Genomic DNA, 25263 nt, shown 5'->3' on the forward strand with positions numbered 1-25263 from the left:
CTTTCTGCCAAAACTTTCTTAAAAAAAAGAAAACGACTAACATTTTTAAATTTTCAGGGGCCAGCATGGGGCCCCCTGACAGCCTGGTGCCCAGGGCTGCAGCCTTCTTAGCCCGTATCTTAATCCGGCCCTGGTTAGGGTTCGTGAAATTAGAAAGGTGTATAGCCTTGCTCATGACTTTTTTTCAGCGTGTGCTTTTTGACATTAGTGTTTACGCAGTCAAACCAGCTGTCAAACTGATAGGGAGCGGGCCACTCACATGTCGTAATCCAGTATCGTGCGAATACGGTGAGCCACGGTGATAACTGTGCAGTCGGCGAAGCTGCTTCTCAAGGTAGCTTGCACCAGGCTGTCCGTGTTGCTGTCCATTTGTGCGGTTGCTTCGTCTAATATCAAGACTTTTGGGCGTCGAAGGAGCGCTCGTGCGAGAGAGACTAGCTGACGCTGTCCCACGCTGAAAAGATAGAATAATAAATCACTGAGATAAAATAAACTTCTAATCCTGGTTTCACTTGCCCATAAATCCCGAACGATTACGCAGCCCCTAAAAAGTACTGCCCTTATACATGCTTCCTTATCTTTATTCACCAAGAGTGGACGTTCATTTTGGATACTAACCTTTCTTTTAGCTTTCCTTTCTTCTTTTCTTCGCGACCAATTTAAAGCTAGTAAATAATGCGTGTTACTGAACTAAGATGTCAGTGTTGCATATGATTTGACAAGGAATAACAAATAAGGTTCGTTCAAAGAAACATGACATAGAAAATGATTTTCCTAGGATTTTTAATTTTCAGTTGAATGAGCACAAAGCGCTGAAAATAGCAGGTCATATATTTACAGGTTCACTTATATGTGCGCATATTCCAACGAGTGCACGAAGGGTATTCAGAAATGAACCCTTCACATTTTGTGTTGTCATCCTAAGTTAAAAATAGTATCGTCAATATTTACAGGTTGGAACATTCATGTTTCCTGTGCGCATCCGGGCAGCAATATAAAGCTGTCTCACTGAAGGCGCTCTTTTAGTGTATCCTAAGGAGGATTTCTACGTATCCCACACATGTCACGAACAGAGAGCTGTTCTTGGGTTCTTGGCGAAGGAGAGAAGCTCCTGTCATTCTCACCTTCTCGTCTGCTGCGCATGAAAGTTGGGCAATCGATAGGGGCGCATCGCTCAATGATGCATTCAAAAACTTAAGGCTTCTGAAAGCGAAGAAATGGAGCTGCACCACTGACCGTGACCGGGCATCCTGTCTCGCTCACAGGCCCAGAGATGTTACGGCGTTCTTTTGAAGTACAGTAAAGCAAATTCCGAGGACACCTAAGCACTTATAACTTGTAAAGGCGATATCATGAATGTCGTTATTCCGCTCCTTTATGTCGTCTGCTGCGTACTGGCCTGGACGGCCACGTTTCGCTAATGCCGAGGTTGCGGCTGACGGCCGAGCAGGCGCTTTCGTGAAGTGGCCGCGCCTCGCTGAGCTCGGCCCTGCAGCCACTCCGGAGTCTGCCCATGCGGGCTCCGCTGGCTCGGCGATCAACCGCTCCCCCTTACCGACTGCCCGGCCGCTGCCCTGCCATGGAGAGGGCTTCTCTGGTGGCGTTCCTTGGAACTACGCCTGGGAAGAGCGATGGGAGCCTCGTTCCTTGGAACTATGACGCGCACCAGCCAATGGGAGACATTCCATCACATCGCTGTTACAGACGACGGTCTTCGCTCCATTGGGACAGGGGAGTTTAGGTGCCGTTTGGCGCGGCTTCAAAAGCTGATAACGCCGGTTCACTCCATGGGACAGTTAATGATTTCGCATTAATAAACATTTGACGCGTCAAAAAAGCCGTCTTGTACTGGCCTCGTGAGATATTTATATTTTTGGACACTACATCGTGCCCTATGCTTAGCACGGTTTGAAAACGGTGAGAGTGTTATTCGCGGAGTAAGGTCATGGCTACGTAAGCGGGCGACAAGCTGGTACAGGCGGCAAGCTTTTTCTTGAGGAAAGGTAAAAAACACAGGCGAGCTGGTGAATGGTATCCATAATAAACCTGAGACGAAGGAAAAATAAAAAACGGACTGTCCGTTGTTTTATTTTTCCTTCGTCTCAAGCTTTTTCTTGTTCCGCGCTTTAGTAAAGCATGAAGTGGACGGAGATTTTGTAAACTTTAATGTTTCTACAGGAAGCTTGCAGTGCCACTGTCTGCGAAGCTTATTTATTTTTCATAAACAATGCGTCACAAAAAGGAGGTGTGGGATCCACCTTTCTGACCAACCCTCGATCTGTGGCCACGACATGTGGGGCTAATATAGGTGGGGTGTCGCGAACAGTCATAGTCGGCTCAGACTTCTTGGCATCCAGAGGGATACAACGAATGACAGTGACGTTACATCCGAGTTTACTTTCGAACAGTACCCTTTTATACGGGCGTAGGTCAACAACGTTTCAGAGTAGAGTGGGAAAATGTTTTAGCGGGCAGAGCGTAGCGCTACAAAAGCAGGCTTCGCTTGCGGAGCCGGCAGGGTCGGACAAATAGACGTCGCTTAATCAGCCTGCCTTCTCAGCAATACCTTTCTATCTTTTTCTCGGCCAAAACTCATAAACCAGACATTCCACTCCGCAGCATTATCTCTGAAAAAGGCTGCTGGCAGAGACCCTTGGCCTTGTTTCTACAAAAGCAACTCTCAGTCCTTGATCTCCCTCACCCCTTCCGCATTGACAACTCCTCAGCCTTGATAAAGCCCCTAGAGGAACTCCATTCCGCCCAGAACACCGTCGCCGTTTTCTCACTTGATATAGTCGACATGTATTATAGCCTAGATATCCCCACCATGCTCTGTTTCATCAGCGAGGCCATACACCTCCACGGCGCGGTCAGGTTCCAGAACTCAGCGGGGATCTCTGTGTCGGGGTTTCTGGACCTCATTGACCTCTACCTACGCTCAACCCTAGTGGAGCACGAGGGAAGAATCTACGCCCAGAAGACGGGGGTTTGCATCGGCTCGTGCCTCGCCCCCATCTTGAGTGAGATCTACTTGTTCTTCGTCGATAGGCGGGTTTCCGAGGCCCTCACAACTCTCGCCCAGGGCACTTCCGTCTTCCGATATGTGGATGACTACCTTATCGTTCACCAAGCCACCTCAGATCCTAAAAATATTGAGCAGATATTCTCAGATAATTCGTTCGGTCTAAAATTTACCAGCGAGGCCCCCACACAGAACGGACTACAGTCCTTGGATCTTCGCCTTCACCCCAAGGATTCCGGCATTTGCTGGTCCTTCCAGCAAAGATCTTGCAAACCAGTGCTTCCCTTCCACAGCAATCATTCAAAAAACGTCAAAACCGGAATCGTTCATAACCTCCTAACCTCATCCCGATCCAAGTCATGCTCTCACCTAATCTCGACGAGCTGCTCCCTACAGCTCACCCGCCTCGTCAAAGCGGGCTACCCAAAAGACTTACTTGAGACCCGATTAAAACGCATTATGACAGCCCAGGCCTCCGGCACACAACCTAAGAGCAGGCCACGCGCATCCCGCTTCGCGTGCATTCCATACGTGCACAACGTCTCCCACAGAATCAAATCGTTAGCACTCCGACATGACACGCAGGTGTTCTTTTCATGTCGCCTCAGGCTCTCCTCGCTCTGCAGGAAGGTCAACAACCCAACCGCCCCAAAGCCGTGCTCCAAAAAACACGCCACCAAGTTCGTTCCTTGTAGACAGGCCAGCGTCTACTCGATCCCGCTCGGGTGCGGCGCGCAATACATCGGCCAGACAGGCCGATGTCTAAACGACCGCCTAAGGGAGCACGCCAACGAGGTACAACAGGCGGCTTCCAACCCATCCCTCCATTCCCTGCACCCAATTGCCCAGCACGTCGGTTCTTGCCCCTCCTGCGAACCAGAGTTTCCGGCCACCACGACAGTGGGCACACACAGGTCAAGATACGGCCGCGAGATTATCGAAGCCTTCGCTATGCGCCATTCACCGCAAAACATCGGGTCCCCATCGCTTTGTCTCTCCGACGCCGACGTTTCCTTTCTGCGTCCGGAGTTGCGACAAACGTAGGCGCCTTTGAAGTAGGGTCGCCCTTCCCTCCTCAAGGTCACTTCCCTTATTACCCCCCCCCCTTTTTTGACTTCGGCGAGCGCTGCCGGCTAAAAACATGTTTCTCTTTCCCTCCATCTCCATCCTCTCTCCACCCCCACCCTCCCTTCCTTCTCTGTCCTCCTCAACCCTTCCAACTCTGCGCGGTGACTGTCGCGTTCGGTGACGGGCGTCAAAATAAATGTATGCTGCCAGTTGGAGAAACGTGTCGTCCTGTTTTCGTCCTCTATGTTATTCTCCACAAACACCGTAACTTAACCAGCACGCTCCATTTCCACGAGTGTCCACTGAGTTTCGGTTTGAAGTCGCGTAAGAGTGTCATATTTCTCGCCCCAGAGAACCGACTGCGAACTTTTTGACTAAAACTTCACAGCATGGCTGGTCGCTATTGGGAACGAGCGTCGATTCGCCATTTACATTATGCAACTAAAGGGCAAATTTGAATAGTGTATTAGCACGTTTTAGTTACTTAACTAATAATCTTTTCGTCCCATTTTCGTAGTAGCTGCCACGACCACCATGGCCTCCCTTTCACAATCTCCCGTAGGAATATGGTACCGGTGCCTACAGTCCCAAGTTGTAGTGGAATCTAGTTATACCGTCCCTGGAGTAACACGGGATATGCTGGGAGTGTGCCGTCAGACGAAAACAATATCGGGCACGTTTGTAGTCTCAAACATTAAAAACTAACTGCCTGTCTATATTTTTGGCACCGGCTAACTCTTCGTTTATAATCCGTTGTTCACGCGCAGCTTCATGAAACCCAGATGGAAATAACCTCTAATAGGTATCAAGGGTAAAAAAAATAATTCAAACACCAATCCTTCCTTATTCTTCGCATGAATTATGGACCCACTTCATCGTAATAGCTAAGTAGGTTTCTGATAAGGGGAGAAAGGCCGTAACTCGCCTGAGGCTTGCTCCTCCGTCTCCCGTCTCCAGAAGCAGCTTGTCTGGATGCGCTAACACAAATTCCGCCAGATGTGCCTGCTCCAAGGCCTTCCACAAATCCTTGTCGTTGTGTATTCCCGTTGGGTCCAAATTGCTGCGCAAGGTGCCTCTTACCAGATTAGGGTCCTGTGATACGAACATAAGAGTAGTTTCTCAGTTGTAAATCAATATTTATGAAAAAACGCTATGCATCTACTAACTATACCTTAAAATAACAAATATATAAACCAAACGTAGCATCGGGGCATTGTCATTACTATGCATGGATTCTAGAAGGAATATAATTGAAAGAACCTAAATTAATAAACTGTACGCATCAAAATGAAGAATTGTTTGGCATACTTATCCAGTCATTAGGAAAGCAGCAGTTCTAATCTTGGCACCGCTAAAATATTTGTCTTTCGGTAGCTTCGTAATATTTTTCACTTGATTCGTGCGATTCATTCCTGTGTGTATTTTGCTTTTTCCTAACAACTCCATACATTTAGAGAAACTCTACACGAACAAATATACATCTCAAAATTTCAACGATATCTTAGTTCATCGTAGAGATAAGCTTAAATATCATCGTTGGGAAGCAACGCTGAAGCTTTGACTCATGCAGCAAACGGAAGGCATGAACGCTGAGTATTCTTTTATCCACGTTTTCGCATCGCCAGCCTTCCGCGTGCTGCAAGAGCAGAAACTTTAGCGCATCATCACGCTTCACATATCCTTCAAGTCTTCCGAAAATGTACTCGTTTATGTATTTTCGATTGCGCTTAACATGTTTCTGATTGAAAACCTATGCTTATTTGACCTAATAAGAGGATAATTAGTAAATATTTTCTTATTGTTTCGCTAGTTAACATGTTTTGTGCAGTCCCTAACGTTCGGCGTGTATAGCAGGTTGTTCCCGAGCAAAACTTTTTTCTCAACCACCCTTTAACTAGGGGTGTTTGAAAGTATGCGCAGAAAACCCGGTGTAATCATTAAACTTCATGTACTCGTATCAATAATTATCATAAAACATGGTCCCAAACGTGCGCTGCCGTCGATAGCGGTAACCCGAATAAATTATTCCGTTATTTCAAAAGACCCGTGAATACACACCCACTCTAGAAATATATCACTTACATGGATTTTTTAATATTAAACCTCCTTTCGTTATGAGAGAGGTAACATATTTATTGCTATCCATATCATGCCATTCACGAGCATTAAAGTTACGCTTGGGAAAAATAATCATACGTAAATGAAGCTCTTGCCTGAAAATATTGATCAACATATGTAAAAATTATTGAAACACTTCAATAAAACGTGACATTGACGTAGAGCATTATTTTCTTTGTAAATGCAAGTCTTCCGGAGAAGGACGACACAGCTAAAATTCTTCAGTAAACACATAATATATTTCAATGATTTGACTGAAGTGCAGTATCGATATCACAAAACAGATTACAATCAAAGGTTCCGCTCTCATTCAGTGATATCTCCAGATATTATAGTTTGCAACGATTCCAAAGATATTACCCTCTTGGAAATGGTGTCGTCGTATTCCAATATGGCAAACCCAATTACTCAGAAGCAAGATACAGCAACATCACTATAAGTAATGATAATGAGAGACTGTTGCCTATCCTAATCTAAACAAAACTTGCGCACAGGGTTAAGCTACAGTAAACAGTAAAAGCTTGCGGATACGAGAGATATATTAGTTTAAAATTCAATATAAGCAAAGCTGGCTGATAATTAAATACTGAGAGGAAACATCCTGAACACAACCCCGTTTTTATTCTGGGGAAGTTTTGCGTGACGTTACCTGCGTTACAAGAAATACGTGGTATAAATTTACGCTAGAGGGAACTGCCTGGAAATAACCATATACCACATTGGGCGTAAAAGGCAAGTATGTGTGCCAGACATTTTAAGCACAATATTAGCCGGAGCTTATTTATGAAGAGAGATGACTAAGAATGTTGCCACGCAAGGAGAAACTTTGCATTACTGCGTATTCTGAATTGCTATTCTTTGGTAAACACTGGTAAACCATCTCGCCTATCGCAGAAACTGAGATAAATCTCGTCTCGAATTCATCCGTTTCATTACTTCACTCTAATTAAATTGAGGAAGGTCACGAAAATACAAAATACGATCATATCGAATTGCGATAAAGACGTAATTGCAAAAAATATAGATGCAATTATTCGACTACCTACTCAAGCAAGCTGGCGGTCAATTGGTTCTTGCACCTAAAACCAAGTTTTCCGCACATTCACTCTTTAAATAAGATGGAAATAAAACATCATATAGTGGTGTCTTTGGAGTGAGCTTGTTGTCGATCAATCAATGATACATTTTTTGCTACGTGATTCACATTCAAACAAAATATAAAGCATGGGGCAGTGTCCTATACTTCACCACCTTCAAATACGATGTTCTGCTTGGTTGAATGATTGGATTCTCTTTTTTTTTTCAGGTGTTGCATGTAAGCATTTTAAGAGATCAAATGTATATTATTAGGGTCTGACCTGAGGAATGACCGTAATTGAGGAACGCAGTCTGTGTAGGGGCACTGTGCCAATATCGATGCCATCGATGCGAATTTCGCCACTCGTAGTTTTAAGTATCCGGAGTAGCGAGAGCACTAGGGAGGATTTACCGGCCCCCGTTCTTCCGACAACTCCGACCTATAAGAAAGCAAACCACATTATGTTCCACAGTGTGTTACTGGTTTACATGAGACTTTTATCATAGCACTTTGACTAACAGCCGTCCAGTTCAACATGGCAAAGTGGGCGCGCAAATAGAAAGGCAAAATTTGTGTATCCTTCGAAGTGTATCGCATATTCACTTACTGTTTCACAGAGATATAGATATTTCTGCGTTACCTAACAGAGTAATTAATTCCGTTTAGGTGCATAATTATGGCGTTTGGAATTGTTGTTACAATCGGTAGTTTCAGGGACTACTAAAATCAAATAGTCATTTTTCAGATTGAGTTATCGCAATCAATTCTGGGTAAACAGGACCCAAAAGCACGCATTAGATTATGATTAGAATCTATGTATAGAACATTGGGCTTAATTACCAAGAATACGTGTAGTTTAAATATATGTTCGGAGAGAAAACAAGTGCTTTTTGTGGGATTTCTTTGTCTTGAATAAATGCATTTCGTTTCTTACCACGGAAGGCATTTCTGTTTGGGCATGGATATAAGCTTGAATAGTCACTATATAAAATATACCATAGTTAACTTGTACAGTCACTGCTGTTTCAGAAGCGAAGGGTGTGGTGCGTCCTCAGCATCTTATTTTTGTTCTGCAGATAATGCGATGGCGGTATTACATAATAAAAACTCTAAAGAACGCTTAACTTATTAAGCCAGAACATAAAATAAACGAGGTCATTTATGCCGACTTAAAAAAAACTATTTAGAAATGTTATGAAAGGTGAATATAAATATTTGAATTTTATTTGTGCGGCACAAGCATGCGTGCCAGGATAAATCCGAAGTTACTAATTGTGTATATAGTTATGCATAACGAGCCAAACAGGCTAACGATTTGGATGCATTGCAGCATTTTGAATGTTTTACTATTGCTGAATAAAGACTGATTGATTGATTGGTTGATAACGAGCAACTTCCTTGAGTTTATTACGGAGTCAGTGATCATAGGTTGCTTTTAAATTCCCTATGACGTTCCGGTCATTATGTTTGTACAGACTCAGGAAATTTCAACACGTTAAAAAACAATTACAGTGCATACAAGATCGTAAATATTTTTGCAAACTTGACAATATCAATCGTATTGTGTGCTTTACGTTTGTTTGTGAGATACACGACATCAACAAACCGAAATAATTGCATAAAGCAAGCTTAAGAACCCAAAGTAACATTGTATAAAGCAGTTTTTAAACGAATTCTTGACTGTGTTAAAGTTCAGAAGCGTTACACTATTATTATGACATACTACAGAGAAAATACTTGAATAAAACTACCTTTTGGCAAGGTTCAATTAAGAGCGTAATTCCTTTCAAGACGTTGGATAGGACTCCTGGCCTGTAGGATGCGCAGTAGTTCTCGAATTCCACCCGGCCATTTGTTGGCCAATTATTATCAATATGCTCTTCATTCTTCACTTTGAAGTACTTGCCCCCGCTTCCCTTTTTGGCGTCATCCTGAAAATAATCTTAACATAATTATAAAAAAGAATGTCACCTGGAGCGAGCTCTTATTGATATAGCAAACTCACGTACCTCTTCTGGGAGCTCAGTGTACTGCAATCCACGCTCAATGCTAACCAACAATTGCGGTGTGAAGAAGGTCACCAAGTTCAAAGACACAATGGACTGTAGTATCTGTGGTTGAATGAAAGTGCCCTTAGTTTTTATAATAAGTTATTTTATACCACCAAATGAGGTAACTAAATTAGAGAAACATTTAAAACAATCGATAAAAATGTAGAAGGTCGAAGGAGAAATTTACACGCGCACATTACACATCAGTCAGTCGGATTCATTTAAGAAAGGTTCGTCACAGCCCTTTAAGATGTGTCTCAATGCGACACAAAAAAATACTCGGTGTGCAACTTTGTCTCTAAATTTTGTATTCCATCTAGTTTAAACGCAGGCAAAAGCAAAAGCTTCGAGATACTTGGTATATAAAAAAATCTGTTATTTTTTGTGTGTGTGTTCCGATAGGTTTGCTGGTGATTCCACCAGGTTATCCTTCTAGTCAGGGCATTTTCCTATGAAGCCCTCTACTGAACGTCCAAGGTGTAATTTTGACATATAGACACAAGGTTTTTAAGCGATACATCGTCAAACGTTTTTATAAGACTAGTGCAAAATCTGCATAATAAAATTTAAAAAGCTAAGGTGCGATAATTTTCTTTTTCCCCTTCATGGTTTTTTGCAGTCTATGTATTTGAAGGGATGAAGAACTGGTTGCCTTTTGTACAATATTTATTAAGTGCAGATGAACGTCTGTTGCCTCGACTTGAGTAATTTATGGATATTCTGACGCTCCCGTGATTTTCCGTTTCAAAGTGCAGAGTTGCGCTGGAAAATGTGTATACTATATTTTAAACTCCTAACGATAATAACAAGTGTAAGCAGTTTTTTGACCTTTATGTTTAACCTACGTAAAGCTCAAAATCTCGAATTACTTGAATTGTTTACACAAATCTTGACACTCCTTGACACACAGAGTGGTTTGTATTTCCCTCATAATCTCTTTTTGAAGTTTTTATATTTGAAAATTGAAAACTGGAAAGCAGATACAACGTTTCATACAATGCATCATTTGTACATTGATTTTTTTATTGTTTTGTACCCTGCGCTTTTTGTGAAATTGGAAATTTACTTATGTTTCATCTGAGGTGTATCTAGCCCTGCTCAAGAAGTGCTACATAGTAGAATTCATTTGCTGACTTTAGTCATTCAATCTTAATGTCATTAGCCAAACACATTTTAGCTTGGAATTAAAGTGACCTACACAAATGCCAATCTCTAAGGAACCACTCACCGACAGAGATGCGCTTAGAGCTAGACCAAGACCACTGGACGAAGCGCTGTCGCCGCCGAAGGGGTTCCATAACATGAAAAGGATCGAGGCCAGAACTACAGCAAAGCCGCAGAGATTTCCAAGAGTCCTGCTGAACCGATAATAGGCGCAGAATGTGGCGTAAGGCTTCAGATGATAGTCCGTCAGATGGCAGAAGTGATTACAGAAGCGCTCCACAACTCCGTAACTCCGTAAGCTGCTGAGGGATTTCATGGACTCGGTCACGTGTTGGAGGGTACGTGAAAATCTGGTTGTCTCCAGGAACCTCGCCATGTTGGCGGCTCGAAGGATCAGCATCTGAGCAAAACGGCACCACTTTTTTTAAAACGCGGCGCTAATATTTTTGCAAATAGTTTTTTTTTCAACCATTTACGACTGCGATATATCTTATAAATTAATAAAGACGTTTTGTTTCTATCATAGAATAAAACAATTGAAATACAAGAAGCGGCCACGAGGAGCAGCACATTTAGCAAGCCTTTCAAATTTCGAAGTCCAAAAGTACATATGCGGGGTAGTAAGCACGCAAAAGTCGTTTTGCAAACAAATTAATGTTTTTTTAGCTGAACTGAGATGGGGGAGGGGGGGGGGGAGGTGGAAACATATTAAAAGTAGAACGAAAACGGCGGGCGTTCATTTTATATTTTATATAGCAGGCTTTTTGCCATCTGGAATCTGGTTTAGAAGCTCGCTACCAAGTAGCGTGCTGAACGCAAACTACTAGTTGGAGCTGAGCTAGCTCGTTGATATTGTTCGGTGGTGTCAGCTGAACACTAATAAACTCAAAAATAGACGACCGCTGGACTATCAACGCTATTTAATCCTTTTTTCCTTCACAGCTATCAGTATTTATAACCTAGATTGAAACCTCCTTCCTATTTTCAAACTGGTGTATAATAATGTTCCTCTACTTCTATCCTCATTCACATACGCGAAGCTCTTTCGTGTCCTTCAGGATACCTGCAGAGACAAATATTCTCGCTGGTGCAGCGAGAGAGAAGGGGCACTGACGAGCTCATCTTTATTTTCATCGAAGGCCAATGCCTCAAGGAAATCACGTGCAAGTGTTTCTTTGTTTGTTTTTTCCCCAGAACCTTGATGTTTTGCAAGCTTGCAGTTCACCGGCATTCTAGACAATGGACTGGTAAATATCCCCCTACTGAGGTATTCCTTAATGAAGCAGCATATTCCCTTGTTGGGTCTTAATGGAACGACCGGTTTGGTCTATGTAGTGCCGAACGCATGATAATGCGATGTTATATATTAATCCTTTTCACACAACGCACACTTTATCCTGTGAGCGATTTCGCAAACTTCTGCTTTGAAATCTCCTCCTGGTTTACCCTGCGACACATGGTATATGCCTTATTTGGGGCGAAGAAAACCACGTGAACACTTGCCGGTCCGCAATCCTCTTCAATCTCTGAGTGGTACCGGGGATATGAGTCACAGTCAATATAGGCTTTTGTGTGCTTTACTTTCCTTGCTCATTTTTCTCATGGTTCCGCTTTATGATTTCGAAGATCTTTTTACACGTCGCTATCAATCATATATTTGGGTAACCAGCAGCCTGTTCCATTGACATTTGTGTTTGATTGCTTCGCCCATGCTGATGATGGCAGGACGTGTACGTCGAGCACACGTGACGATCTGTAAACTTCAAGGCTAAATTTAAAAAAATCTTATAGACGTGTCTACAGGTAGCTCTAAGTGGAACGTGAGCAGGTGAATGTGCAGGAGGTAGCAAGGATGATCCTGTAAAGGATTACTTCCTTTTGACTCTGGACATTCGAAAAATGTAAAACGAGGTGTTGCCACTACAGCACTTACATCTGCCATAAAAAAGTGCCACCATCATTAGGTTGGGCGAAGCTTCCAAACACATGTCTAGGCAAAACGCTGCTGGTTACCTAAATACAGTATTGATATGGACGTGTGAAAAGATCTGCCACAACATCAAGCGGAAGCCTTGGCAAAATGACCAAGCAAAGAAAAAGACACGAAAGCCTAAAGTGATAGCGCCTTACATCCACGGCACCCCTCACAGACTAAAGACGGTCGCCGAATGGCAAGGCGTATACGTGGTTTATTTTCCGCGCTGAAGAAGGCATATTCTATGTGTCGCAGAGTAAACCAGAAGGAAGGTTTTAACGAATAAGTTTGCGGCATTGCTCACAGGACAGAGGACTCGTCGTGTAGAAAAGGAGTCATATGCAACATCCCATTATCATGCGGTTGATGTTACATAGGACCAACCGGTTGTTGCATCAATGTTCGGACAAGGAATCAGGCTCCTTCATAAGGTAACGTCTCTGCAGGGAGCCATCTACCAGTCCATTTCGGAAAATGCCGTTGCATTGCAAGTTTGCAAAACATCACGGTTCTGGGAAAAAACAAGCAAAAAATTGGGCGTGAAATCCTTAACACATTGATCAAAAAGATGAATTGTCTATGGGGCTGTACCAGCCAGAAAAAAATTTCTGCGGGGATCCCGAGGACACGAAGGAAGTCCGCGTTCGTAAACAAGGATAGAAGTACAGCAACAAGGCTTTATACCAGTTTGTGAAAAAAGAAGAGTGCTTCTATCCAGGTTGTAAATAGTGATATTAGAGAAGGAAAGGCAAAACTTCAGTATAGTTGATAGTCCAGCGGTTGTCTATTTTTGTGTTTATTCGTGTTCAACTGGCACCGCCCACGTCAAGGACACCACTGTAGAGGCTGGCAACGAGGAAGAGAATCGCGATAAATAATCTCTTGAACGAAATATAGATACGACTTTGCAGTTCTATATTTCGTTTAGAACCAAGTAAAGTTATTCTATTTATAATAAAAAAGAAACAAATTCAAAGCTGACGAATGCTCGTTTGTTATTATTTTCCGTGTTTCGTTTCCGCATGCCTATAAAAAAAAGCGTAGCAGACAACAAAAACAAACTAACATTTGCCTGCTTTAAAATCGATTTTTATTAAACAAAACAATTTAGCTTGTTTGAAAATGCAAGAAAAAAAAACCCAAGTATTTCTACATGGACCTCCCGGGAAATGAGAACTGTGTTTTTCTGACCCGTGAAAATAAACTCGGCATCCTAGAAAGCTCAAACTCATTGAGAACTTGGCGTTTGTGGTAGGGATAGAGTGCCAAAGTTTGAGAAAATGATGTAACCTAGATAAAAATTAATTGAGATAAACAAATGTCTTTACGAGTCGACGTCACTTAAGCATAATATCAATACAAGCAAGAACCTTGCGGACGCCTGTAGCATTTATTTCAGTGAAAAACATCTCGTCATCAAGAAAGAAAATATTATTCTCTTTCTTGCTGGCAACCGTATTTTACTAATATGAATCCCACAAACGTCCACAATGTCATTTTCTGTTTTGAAGATGTTGAAGTAAGCAGTATCTTGGAAACATTTCATTTATCTCTATTATCTCATGAGGCAAAGTCATGACCTCCAACCTTCGCGTTATTTGTCAACCGCTAGCGTCATATTCTCACGGAGTTTAAGCTTACTGCGATAACGCGCCCGGTACATTTCCTTTTCTTAGAGTAATTATATATCGCGATTATCACGATTATATTTCAATTATCTTCTTACGGCCTTCTCAGCGCTTTTGCGCTCATCACTTCACCTGACAGCGAGCTCAAACTGACCGTTGCTTTTCCGATTACTACCGTTCTGAAAATAGGTATTTTGTACGGTCCATTATTGGATAAGGATCACTGAAATATAAACTACGTGCTTAACGTGTTAATTGATCAATTTCGGTAAACCGTCCTCCCGTCCGGGATTGGGTTAGAGGAGTCCTCGGGGGAAAACTTGTAGATACAAACAGTGCCGTAAATTATGGGGAGTGAAAAACAGTAAAGGGTTAAATCTAAATTTTTGCACATCTAAAATTAATCAGATTACACTTGTGGAAACTTCATAATAAATGTATTCAAATGATTTTAATGTTACTCCCAAAAAAATGATCGAATACATTCCAAGTAGCTTGATAACTTGTAAGGAGCACTGTACAAGTCTGATCCCACCTCGAAGACGGGGATTCGAAGGGGACAAAGCGTGGACATGCCCAACTTCGACTATCTGTGCAAATCCAAAAATGACCTGGTCCGCTGATTTTGAGGATTTTTACAGCGCGCTCTGGAACTTCAACTTAGGAGATCGGTTCTGTATTGTAATAAATCACCGAGAAATGTAACATTATGAGAGAGAAAAAAAAATAGGCTTGCAAAGCTTTATTATCAACTTACTAACCAGCATGCATGTTGAGAAGGCAGTTTTGCAGGGGTGGAATTTTTTGCGCAGAGTATTCAACGAGGGATCGGTGTCCGAGTGGGCTGACGCGTCTAAGCTCGGAGGAGCGGGGAACGAATGCTTGCGCTGCAGAATCTCCTGGGCTAAGTATCCACCCCTTATTCGATTCGATCGTGATGAGTTTCGTATCGGCACGTGTTCGTGTGATCACTATTCGGTGGTGCAGGATAAATACTTCAGGTTAGCGGATGCACTGCACTGGCTAAATTTTTCATCTGCAGCCGAGAGTCAGGTCACCCGTTGAAGCGTGCCAACCTCAAGGCTTTCTTACATGCAAGCAAGGCAAATTAGAGTATTTTATTTGAGGGCGAATTCCAAACCCGCTGTCGTATGTCTGTATCTGGCTCAAGCTTTTTATGTATTCATGTAATCTGTCCAACGGGATTTTATATAGAAACGTGCACAGTTTTTGTTCAAGTTTGTACACTTAAATCGCCCAAATTTTCCATGGTATCGTTCAAGACGTTTTATTGATTTATCAAAATGATAATAATATTTCCACTAGGCACGTGAGAAAAGCTAGCCCTGTTGTATTTGGGATGCATTACAAAACCCCACATCTTAAGGAAATCATACAATTACCCGAACGGAATTAGGTACCCCGGGGCGACCACATATGGCCTGTCTACGTAGGCCCATTGTAGGCCTCAAAGGGGGGCCCATGTAAGCTGCCCACCTACGCCCCATGTGCGCCTCATGAGGTGGGCCCTTCTGGACTGCTCAAGTGTAAGCACTGAGAGTCCCACGAGGGGAGTCCATGTGGGCTGCCGCCCATATAGGCACCCTGTGGTTTCCCCGAGGCAACCCAGGTAGGCTGCCCAAGTGGGCCAACTTGACTTGCAAAACCGATATGGCACCCACGTGGGCTGCGCAAGTGGGAGCTGCGTCGGCCCCCCTTTCAAAGACCACTTTGTATCTTATGGAATAGAAAATGCGCGCCTGCCGTTTTGGCTCAATTTTTAATATTTAACCGCCTTTCAGTTGAGCTGAAAAAAAAAAGATGCCAGCGACCTCCATTTCTAAAGTTCTATAATGCATGAACTGCAGTATTTTAGGTGCGATCGCTTGATATTAGTTAGAACATATTAAACTGTCGTTTTGGAAAGTTAAAAAGAACCTGTATTTTAGCCCACCTTCCCCGGCACATTGAGCGGGGAAACTGGGTACACAGATCACGTGGCATCAATTTTTCTGCTAAAGTTAGCGGGAAAAATAAATTGGTGTATAGCTCTAGCGACATCGGGTCGCATGACACCACATTTCCCTCTAAATATAGTGGGGCAACTGAGTTGCAGCATAGGTCGAGACGTAAGGTTACGTGACATCAATTTTCCCGCCGACTTTGGCGCGGAAAGTGAATGAGTGTTCAGATCACAGGACGTTACTCACGTGACATGAATTGACGGCACGTGACTTAAGGACCAATTCAGTTTCCTCCCTAAAGTTAGCGGGAAACACATTAATGAACGGACGGACGGAGAATATTTTCTGTTAAATATATTTCATGCTTTAAAAATAAATACACCGTGAGATCCCTTAAGAAGGCCTGCCATAAATGAAAAAGTAGATTCTAAAAACAATTTAGAAGTAGACAGCAGAATTTTATCCAGAATTAACAATATACCCCCTCCCCTTTTCCGCGACAAAGCAGGTGAAATCGGAATTGATACAGCAGGTTGCTGACCCAGCAGATTCGCGCTTCATGATAAGATAAACGCGAGAACCCCCTACATCCTCGCTTATCACGGGAACTGACACCGAGCGCTCAGATGGAGCGCCAATGAACGCGGGAACCCAATAAGAACTCGAATGCCAATGTCACAGCACCGGATATACAACTTCACTTTTCAGGGTGCGATAAAGACACGGGAAACTGCTACAAACTCGCGTATCTAGGCTACCGATATCACGTGTGAAGATAGCAGACAAAAGACGCGGGAACCATGCAGCTACGAACTCACATGTCACGGGAACAGATACCGTAGATCGTGGATGCTGCAGATTCGCTTGTCATGCGATAGAAATTAGAAAACCCTCGGCATACCCGCTTGTCACGCGAACCTGTATCCCAGATTGCGCGGTTGACGTAATTCCCGTCGGATGTCAACTGGTCAATATTCAATGGGAATGAGTGGTGGGTGCTGTTTCGGAATATTTATGCTGTGGATATTCAGCATAAAAAACGGGATGGGTGATTTCTCGGGGGCGGCCGTTCGTGCGAGTTCTACTAACACTTTTCGTGCAATTACGTTTGCGTGGCTCATTCCAGGTATGTACGTTTAGAGTTTGGAGGATGCAAGATGACCGCTACTTGTATATCTAAAGACATGAACTATTTTTTGTAATATCTGATAAGCTCGGATTTCACAAATAGCACACTACAATATGACGTCACGTGATATCCTGTTACTACGTGACAAACTGACATCAAGGTTATGTAAGAATTTAGCGTCTAGGTGCTACTCTGTTTATACGACCTCAACCTTTGTGTCGGTCAAGTGTAACGTTCAAGCGTAACGTGTCGCTTTTTTGCAAACCCTAGCCCTTTAACATATTGTGTGTTAATTGTTTTGGTCAATGACAAGCCAACTAACTACTGTGCAGAGCAAATGTTTTTGAGCTTTGGGGTCATCTGCGTTTAATTCACAATTGTTACGTACCATACCGATACCAAAGGTGACCGTCGCACCCGACCCGACAATCATGATCCCAGGTGCCTGACTTCCGGCTGCAATGAGCTTGGCAACCGTCAATAACATAGCCTGGATGAACTGCTTTCCAAACAGGTACAACCTGGCGTCTACAGCTTCCAAATCCACGGCAAATCTGTTGAGGATTCTTCCGCGGGGATTGGTGTCAAAGAAGGACACAGGGCTGAGGAGGACATGGCTTAACATCTCATTGTGAAGGTGCACTGAGAACTTCCTACTGCCAAAGGCCAGCAACAGTCCGCCCATGCTCCGGAAAAGCACTGCGAAAATAAGATGAACAAGAAAACACCCCTATTAAACAAAACGTGACACCCCATAAACAAAAGTGTTCTCCAGTCTGTACCTTGTGTAATGCCCTTATGGGAATTCAATTTTTAATAATTAATGATAATGATTAAACAGTACCCCTAGTTTCCAATATGGACGCCAACACATATCACTGCAGTGTGAGTTCATTCATTTTCTATATGAGTATGAAAAAGCCATACTTAGCAGGTCGTATCTTCAGAATGGTCACCAAAAACTTAAGCAATAAAAACGAACATCCCGGAATGGTTGCAATGGTAAACCTCACGCGACGCCCGTTTTTGTTGCTCATCTGTTCGGCGCTTTGACATGCGTTTTTTGGCTAGTGCAAAACTGTTTTGTACTTCAATGCTAAAGTGGGCAATGAGATTGTGGGCTAAACCGTGTCGAAGCTTACGGTGCATTCATTCGAGCTTAAAGGGGCACTGACACCCGAAAGGTCGTATTTTTATTGTTTTCTATACCGATAGAAGTTGTAGTCATAGACACACATACAAAAGAAACACTAAAAAATAACGTTATGCACTCGCCTTTATTTTTGGCGTCATTCTTTCCCTGTTCTCACTTCCTCGCTTCGTTTTTTTGTTTTTTTTTTTGTGTGTGATGGAATTGATTATAGACGTTGGGGGCTCTGTAAGCGACATGTCTATCATATTGATTCAGGAACTCGTAAAACAAGTTTTTGTAACGCAATTGCGAGTGCAGTAACATCGAAGATCGGAGTCCGGAAGTGAGGTCGCCTTCTGGCTTTTCATTAGGGAGTTTTAGAATAGCACACGCTAAAGCTTTGCGTACGCAAAGAATAGCGTCGTCGCCACTGCGCAGGCTCCGAATGCCAACAAGGTTCTGCGCTTTGCGTGCGTAATTTTAGCGTGCGATATTTCTCGGAAATAGCGTGCGTGCGCAAAGAGTCTTTGCGCTTCTCCAAGGAGGATTCGTGATGATTAGTTGGCTAAAGCCAAGACGAACAGAGTTAAAAAATGGCGGCTTCCAGGATTTTGTCGGCGGCTGCTTTGGCAACGTCATGAGTGCGACGTCGGCGGCATCCTCGCGACTGCCATTTTCAATACGGACGACATTGTACACCGTTTGGCAACGATCACCGGCAGCTTGATGCTTTTGACGCGCGAACATTTCTCGGCGAAGGTACGATGTGCGAAGGTCAGTACAAGAGACCTTTTTCGTGTACTGACCGGTGAACCGCTCGCGCCGCATTCTCATGTCTAAGCAAATCTAAAATAATACTCTGGACCGAAAAAACTTGTTTTTTTCTAAAGTTACAGCATTTCATGTGTGAAATAAAAATTGTGACTGTATCTTGGTGGCGTCGCAAGCGCGAGATGGTTGGGCTTTTGCGTCGCGATGGAGAAACGCTATTCTAAAACTCTCTCGCGTCGCGTGCGCTAATACAAGCGCTAAATTTAGCGCTAGCGTGCACTAAAATTGCGTACCTTATTCTAAAACTCCCTATTCTTTCTCGGAAAACATGGCAGTGCTAGGCACCCGTAGAAGTGAGGATGATCGGGGAGTCGGAGAATCATACGAAGTTCACTATGTTTGGTAGATTTACCTCAAGCCTTGGTCCTTTTACTTCGTGTGATGTGACCTGCTGCGGCAAGTTCATCGGAACGACACCACGCCTCAACCAAGGTACCATTTGAACCACCCACGCTCCACAGACGCTTGGGCTGACCTCATAATCCTAGTTGACAAAGTGTCAAGAACAAGTAAATTGCTTCGATCCGAAGCCCTCCTTCAGGAGTTGCAGCTAACCAAGGCGCCTTCTCTGACGCATTCCTCGGGAGCCTGTACAGCGTACTTTTGGTTGTGACTCCGCCGCGGCGCAGTCTTTTATGCAGCACCTGCGCGCTTCCTTTTTTCACAAAAGTCCCCTGCGCCTCATTTTCGACATCACACCGTTTCAAGGAATGTGATATCGCTAAAACGGCCCTAAGAGAACTCCAAACTCGAAATGTGAAGCGTCGTCTGCTCACAGAGGTAGGCGGCACGCACGAAGAAGCCCAGTTGATATGTGGGCGAACACGACACTTCCGGTTGGGACGATCCGGAGCTTCGGAGGCGGGAGAAAAACTTGAGCTACAGGTCGATCCAATCTTTGACGTCACTCGGTTGCATTGATTGCGCAGGAACTTAAAGCGCAGCTTTTAGAATTTTTTTTTTTTCGCTTCACAAATACTCAGTTTGTAAGCTTGGAATTTCGAGAGTAATGTCCAGCCATCGTTTGCAATCGTTTGGGATATAAAAAGTATTTTGACCTCTCAGTGCCCCTTTAAGTGGGAGTATAGCAGGTGTATATTTCAGCCTCGGATGTTTCAACTCCAAATTAATGAACATCAAATTTTCTTTATAGAGGTTAGGGCTACATGGGAATCTATAGTAGTCGTAATGTTAACCAAAATTTTACTGGTCTAGCTTCATGTATGATTATGAAGTCTTGGCAATAGTGAATAAAAAAACTGGGCTCTCTGAAACATTGGGAATGCTATGTAGACATAGCTTCCGTGGTTACTACACGCATAATCTTGGCCTGTGATCAAGGCCATAGAAGTGTATGCTTCGATGATGTTAATTTAAAAAACAAAGTCTGAATTCATACGGATTTTGCAAAGCATCATAATTTAATGAGGTGCCTGTAGATTATACAGGTCGCCTGTTTTGAGCGGCGGGATTGTTGGGTGTGTGGAAACTGATTCCGAACCCCTCCAATATTCGCTGAAGGTAAGTACTGCTCTTTTACCGGTCTGGGTATAGTTCATTCAATTGAAACATCGTCGATAAATGTTTCGAGCATTCATTTAGCTAGATATGTAGTACCTTAGAAGAAGTATGATATAGCAGCAGTATGTTTGTCAGGTGCATCACGTTAAGTATTGTAATTTATGCATTTTGTATATAATACAATTATCTTCCGTGGGACTCGAATAGCCGCCCGATATAAATCTACAAATATTAATACATTTTAGTAAAAAGTAAAACAAGTTTTTGGGCTGATAGAACATTCCAAAAATCGCCCCTGCGCTTTGCTGTTTTTGTATATTGAGTAGCGTAAAGGCATTCTGAACATCTGCAGTTGCAACTCTTCGTAGATAGCACATGGCTTTCATCTACGAATCATCAGACGCCGTGTATGCTTAAACATGTCGGTGACTCAGCATTTGTTGCCCGGGTGATGAGCGCTGTAAATATAAATACCGTCAGAGAAGCAAAGAAAAGCAAGTCCCCTCTCCCAGCCATGGCCTCCAGACTCTCCTTGAACGTCGGAATCCGTCCACTTCTTGATCCATATCAATTGCCACGCTAACGTAACGCCGCTTCCCAAGAAGCACAGGAGTGCTAGAGGCAGATACACTCCATAGAGGCGCATCAGGGTCCTGGCTACATCCAGCGTACTCTGAAAATATATGCATAGCTAAAGTAAGCACTGAAGAAAAAGCAATGCTTACAAAAATTCAGTCTTGAAGATGTCTGGCGGAAGATCTAAAAATGTATAAACCTAATTTTTGTTCTGGTTTGTTTATTCCATTTTATGTAAGGTCTTTGTGCTGTGAGCGCGCATCCAGAATCTAGGAGAATCCTGGGTAAGAATAGTGCTAGTTATGCGTTTTAGTGCGCAGAACTGAATCAAATTTTTTATCATGCGCACAAAACGTTTCCTGCATACATTGTGTGCACTGAAGTTCTCTTGTGCGCGGCTCTCATTTGTCGGTTAAACCTAACACATTTGTATGTATATGGGTCTTGGCAATAAGGTCTACTTTTGGAAGGTCTTAAATATATATAAATTTATGTTTTGAAATTATTGTGTGTGATTATATCTTGGAAACAAGCGTTGAACTGCATATAACCTTGACCAGTTTATAAATCGGTTGAGATAGGACATTAACACCGAATATCTTTCATTGTAAAAACTGCGCTCAATAACATTGAATAGCTTATGACAGGATAGTGGATTAAGTTAATTAGACCGTTCTTTGGGGACTCGTGACGATTGCATTAATTTTATGGTTCCTATTTCTTTTCACTGATTGGAGACCTGCCAGGTTGGTATTCTATTATTGAGTGGGAGTTGGCCTTCTGAGCAGAATTTATGGCGAGTTCTACACTATCTTAGTCGACTTGTTTATAGCAGGAATCGCCAAAGGTTTTGGCAAGGGGCCTGGTTGGGAAGCATTGCAGTCTTAAATCCGAAGATGAGTAAAATATTATAAACGAGGAAATACTTAATAAATAAGCATTTAAATACAAAAATTTAATCTATAGTAAAATTGTAAAAAATGTAAGGGGGACACATACGTGTACTTCGTTTTTTACTGCCATATTTTACTATTTATGGCATTATAATGTAATTGTGACGCCGGGAACTCACCCGACATACATCAAAGTGCATAGGAGGAACTCTGGCATAATTCACACAGGGTGGAAGACTAATAAAACTGGTAGGTCAGATCAGATATTATGCACACGAGAACGTAAAGGAATTTTTCTTTGTTACGCAGACATGAATCAGGGAATAACGAAGAGTAATTCTGGTGGCGACAATGTACAATAAATGATACGCCTGGAGAACTGGCGCTATGATGCAGTTTTTTATGCATGTGCGTGTAGTGGATTTTGAGTTCGAAGCGAATTCGAAGCAAATAGTGGTTTAGGCAGAATATTTTCGAATCGAATATTAAATAGCTTCTCAAAACTTTTCACTACTCTTCCATGACTAAACGAATACCTATCTGAACTCGTAAAAGATGTTTTCAAAATTCCACTTGCCCATATCTAAGCTAATTTTAATCTAGCTATATTTATGAATTGTGACATCAGGAAGTTCATTGCCCGCATGCGAATGTCAAGTGAACGATGGATTTGACATAAAAAAACTATAGAGATGCCCAACTATACGTAAAGAGATTTTTTTCTTAAACTTTCTATATGCAAATATTTTTTATTAAATCTAGAATTCAAAAAAACATACAATCATGAAAGATGAACGTAGGTTGTCAGGATGTTTCTTACTAACACATTACTTTTACATAAAGCCAACAGTTTAATTATGATAATGTTACTGTGGTGTAGAAATTAACTTTGAAAAAGTTTCCATTATTTTTTACTCACACTGCGCACGCGCGTGCACCACCCCACTTTGAAAGTGGGCTTTCCTCATATAATTATGGCAGCTCCCTAGGCCCAATATATTTACAATGGCAACTTTGTGGTCTGGCTGCTCACCAGACACCGGAAGGACAACGTACCATAATGCAAATAATGAGTACACAGCAACTACTAGCGAAACTAAGTCAAATTATTCTTTTAATTATACGCTGCCTACCATGTTAGCGAATAATCCTAAACAATTCTGGAGTATCGTTAATCCTAACATTCAGTCTAGCATTGTTCTGCATTCTATTGATGGCTTAGATATACCGGTTTTGACAGTGCTAATGAATTCAACGATGCTTTTAGTATGTCCTTCACGGCCTCCAATGTTAATGAATTGCCATCATTGCCCGTCCATACCTTTTTGCCAATGGACGCTGTTGCCATAGGCGCAATTGCTGTGGCTGGAGCTATTAATAATATGAAACAGTCATCTGGTGCCGGAATCAATGAAATGAACTTCAAGTTCTTAAAAAAATTGTAACATGTTTTCTTTCATAATTCTCTCAAATATTTATATGCAAGCTCTTAACCAGGGTACAGTCGCCAGTGATTGGGTAGTTGGGAGGGTGGTTCCTATACATAAATCTGGTTAAAAGCATAACCATTTCAATTATCGCCCAAGTTTTGTAGCAGGTGGGCCATGTAAAATTTACAAAATGCATAATCTGCTCGCAGTTAATTAACTTTCTTGAATATAATGACTTTTTTAGAAACTCGCAACTCGGCTTCAGGAAACATTTTGGATGTGCGACGCAACTAACATCATTCACGTATGATCTCCATAACTATCTCGATGACCATTACGAAGTTTATTGTGTTTTTTTAGACTTCTCTAAATCCTTTAACAGAATTTCCCAGAAACTTCTACTTCATAAATTACAATCACTTACCATTTATTCGTGCATACTAAATTGAATACATGGGTGATTTCATCTAAACGCAGGCACGAATTTCAGGTCGAATTTTTAATTTTTGTCAAAACAATATATGTTCTCAGGCTATTCCTATAATAACGGAAGACGCAAACGGCAAGTTCGTCGGATTTTTTGTTCTCAAGTTATGAACCGTTGAAGCGGCCAAGGCGAAAACTGATGCTTTTCCAGCTTATCAGGGGTGGCATATTTCACTCCATTCCTTTTTCCTACTTTTTACACTACATCAATATAACTTTCTGGGAACACTCTAGATATATGCATTTCTATGCTAATTAAGCGTGTAGGTCATAAGGTCCTTAATGTGTTTTTTTTAATTGTCAAAGCGCCTTTTTGCAACAATATTTGACGAAGTTCAGCAAGCTGTGCTGGGTGACCTTATCAGCATATGTTTATGATCTTTACACAACCGTCAAACTCCAATTAAGCTCTTTTTTAGAGTATAGTTTGAATATTTTGCAATAAGTATATAATACGCAACGTGGTGCCTAAAAAGCTAATAGTTCGGAAAACTTGCAAGATTGGAGTCGATTTTCTAAAAAAACTCACCTCTTATTTCTTGTATTTTTTTATTCACAGTTAGGTTATATAGTAGTCTAACATGAACTACCAACAGAAATTGTAATATATTGTTTGTATGGCCGCTATTGAGACTTCAATCTCGTGCTATGGGCGATTTGAACGGCACTTCGCACAGGCGCTCTGTTGAGCAGAAGTTTGGCCAATGTAAGGTTTTCTATTTATCGTTAGCAGTTACCTATATATCCAACCATAAACATTAATAAAATTCGGAGTAGTGTACTTAAAACAATTCACCTCGGACTCCGTATCCACAAGTGCGGGCACCCCAAGCGCTTACTTCCTCCCAATACGAGGGAATGCAGATCGTCAGAGAATTCCTCTAATGCCTTTTGCTTTCGGCTTTGAGTTTGAAATACCAAACTTGACGTGTAATTGTCATATTTTCTTATGTCAAACAGATATGCAGTGCATATACATATGTATGATTTGGTATCTCATGCTTAGGAAGTACGGTTTATTTTGTGCGCGTACGGACTCTTTTGTAAAATAACAAGCATTTCGTAGCGTGTCAGACTTCAAACGTGTTAGTCATGTGTTTAGGTTGCATTTCTATTTTCAGTGATTCATGCCGGGTTACTTAGACATTTTCCCTCTTGACTTAAGTTCGTCCGGGAGTCTAGATGTTACGTATCTTC

The sequence above is a fragment of the Ixodes scapularis genome, unplaced genomic scaffold (assembly GCF_016920785.2).
Source record: "Ixodes scapularis isolate PalLabHiFi unplaced genomic scaffold, ASM1692078v2 PGA_scaffold10__122_contigs__length_95168666, whole genome shotgun sequence".
Taxonomy (NCBI): Eukaryota; Metazoa; Arthropoda; class Arachnida; order Ixodida; family Ixodidae; genus Ixodes; species Ixodes scapularis.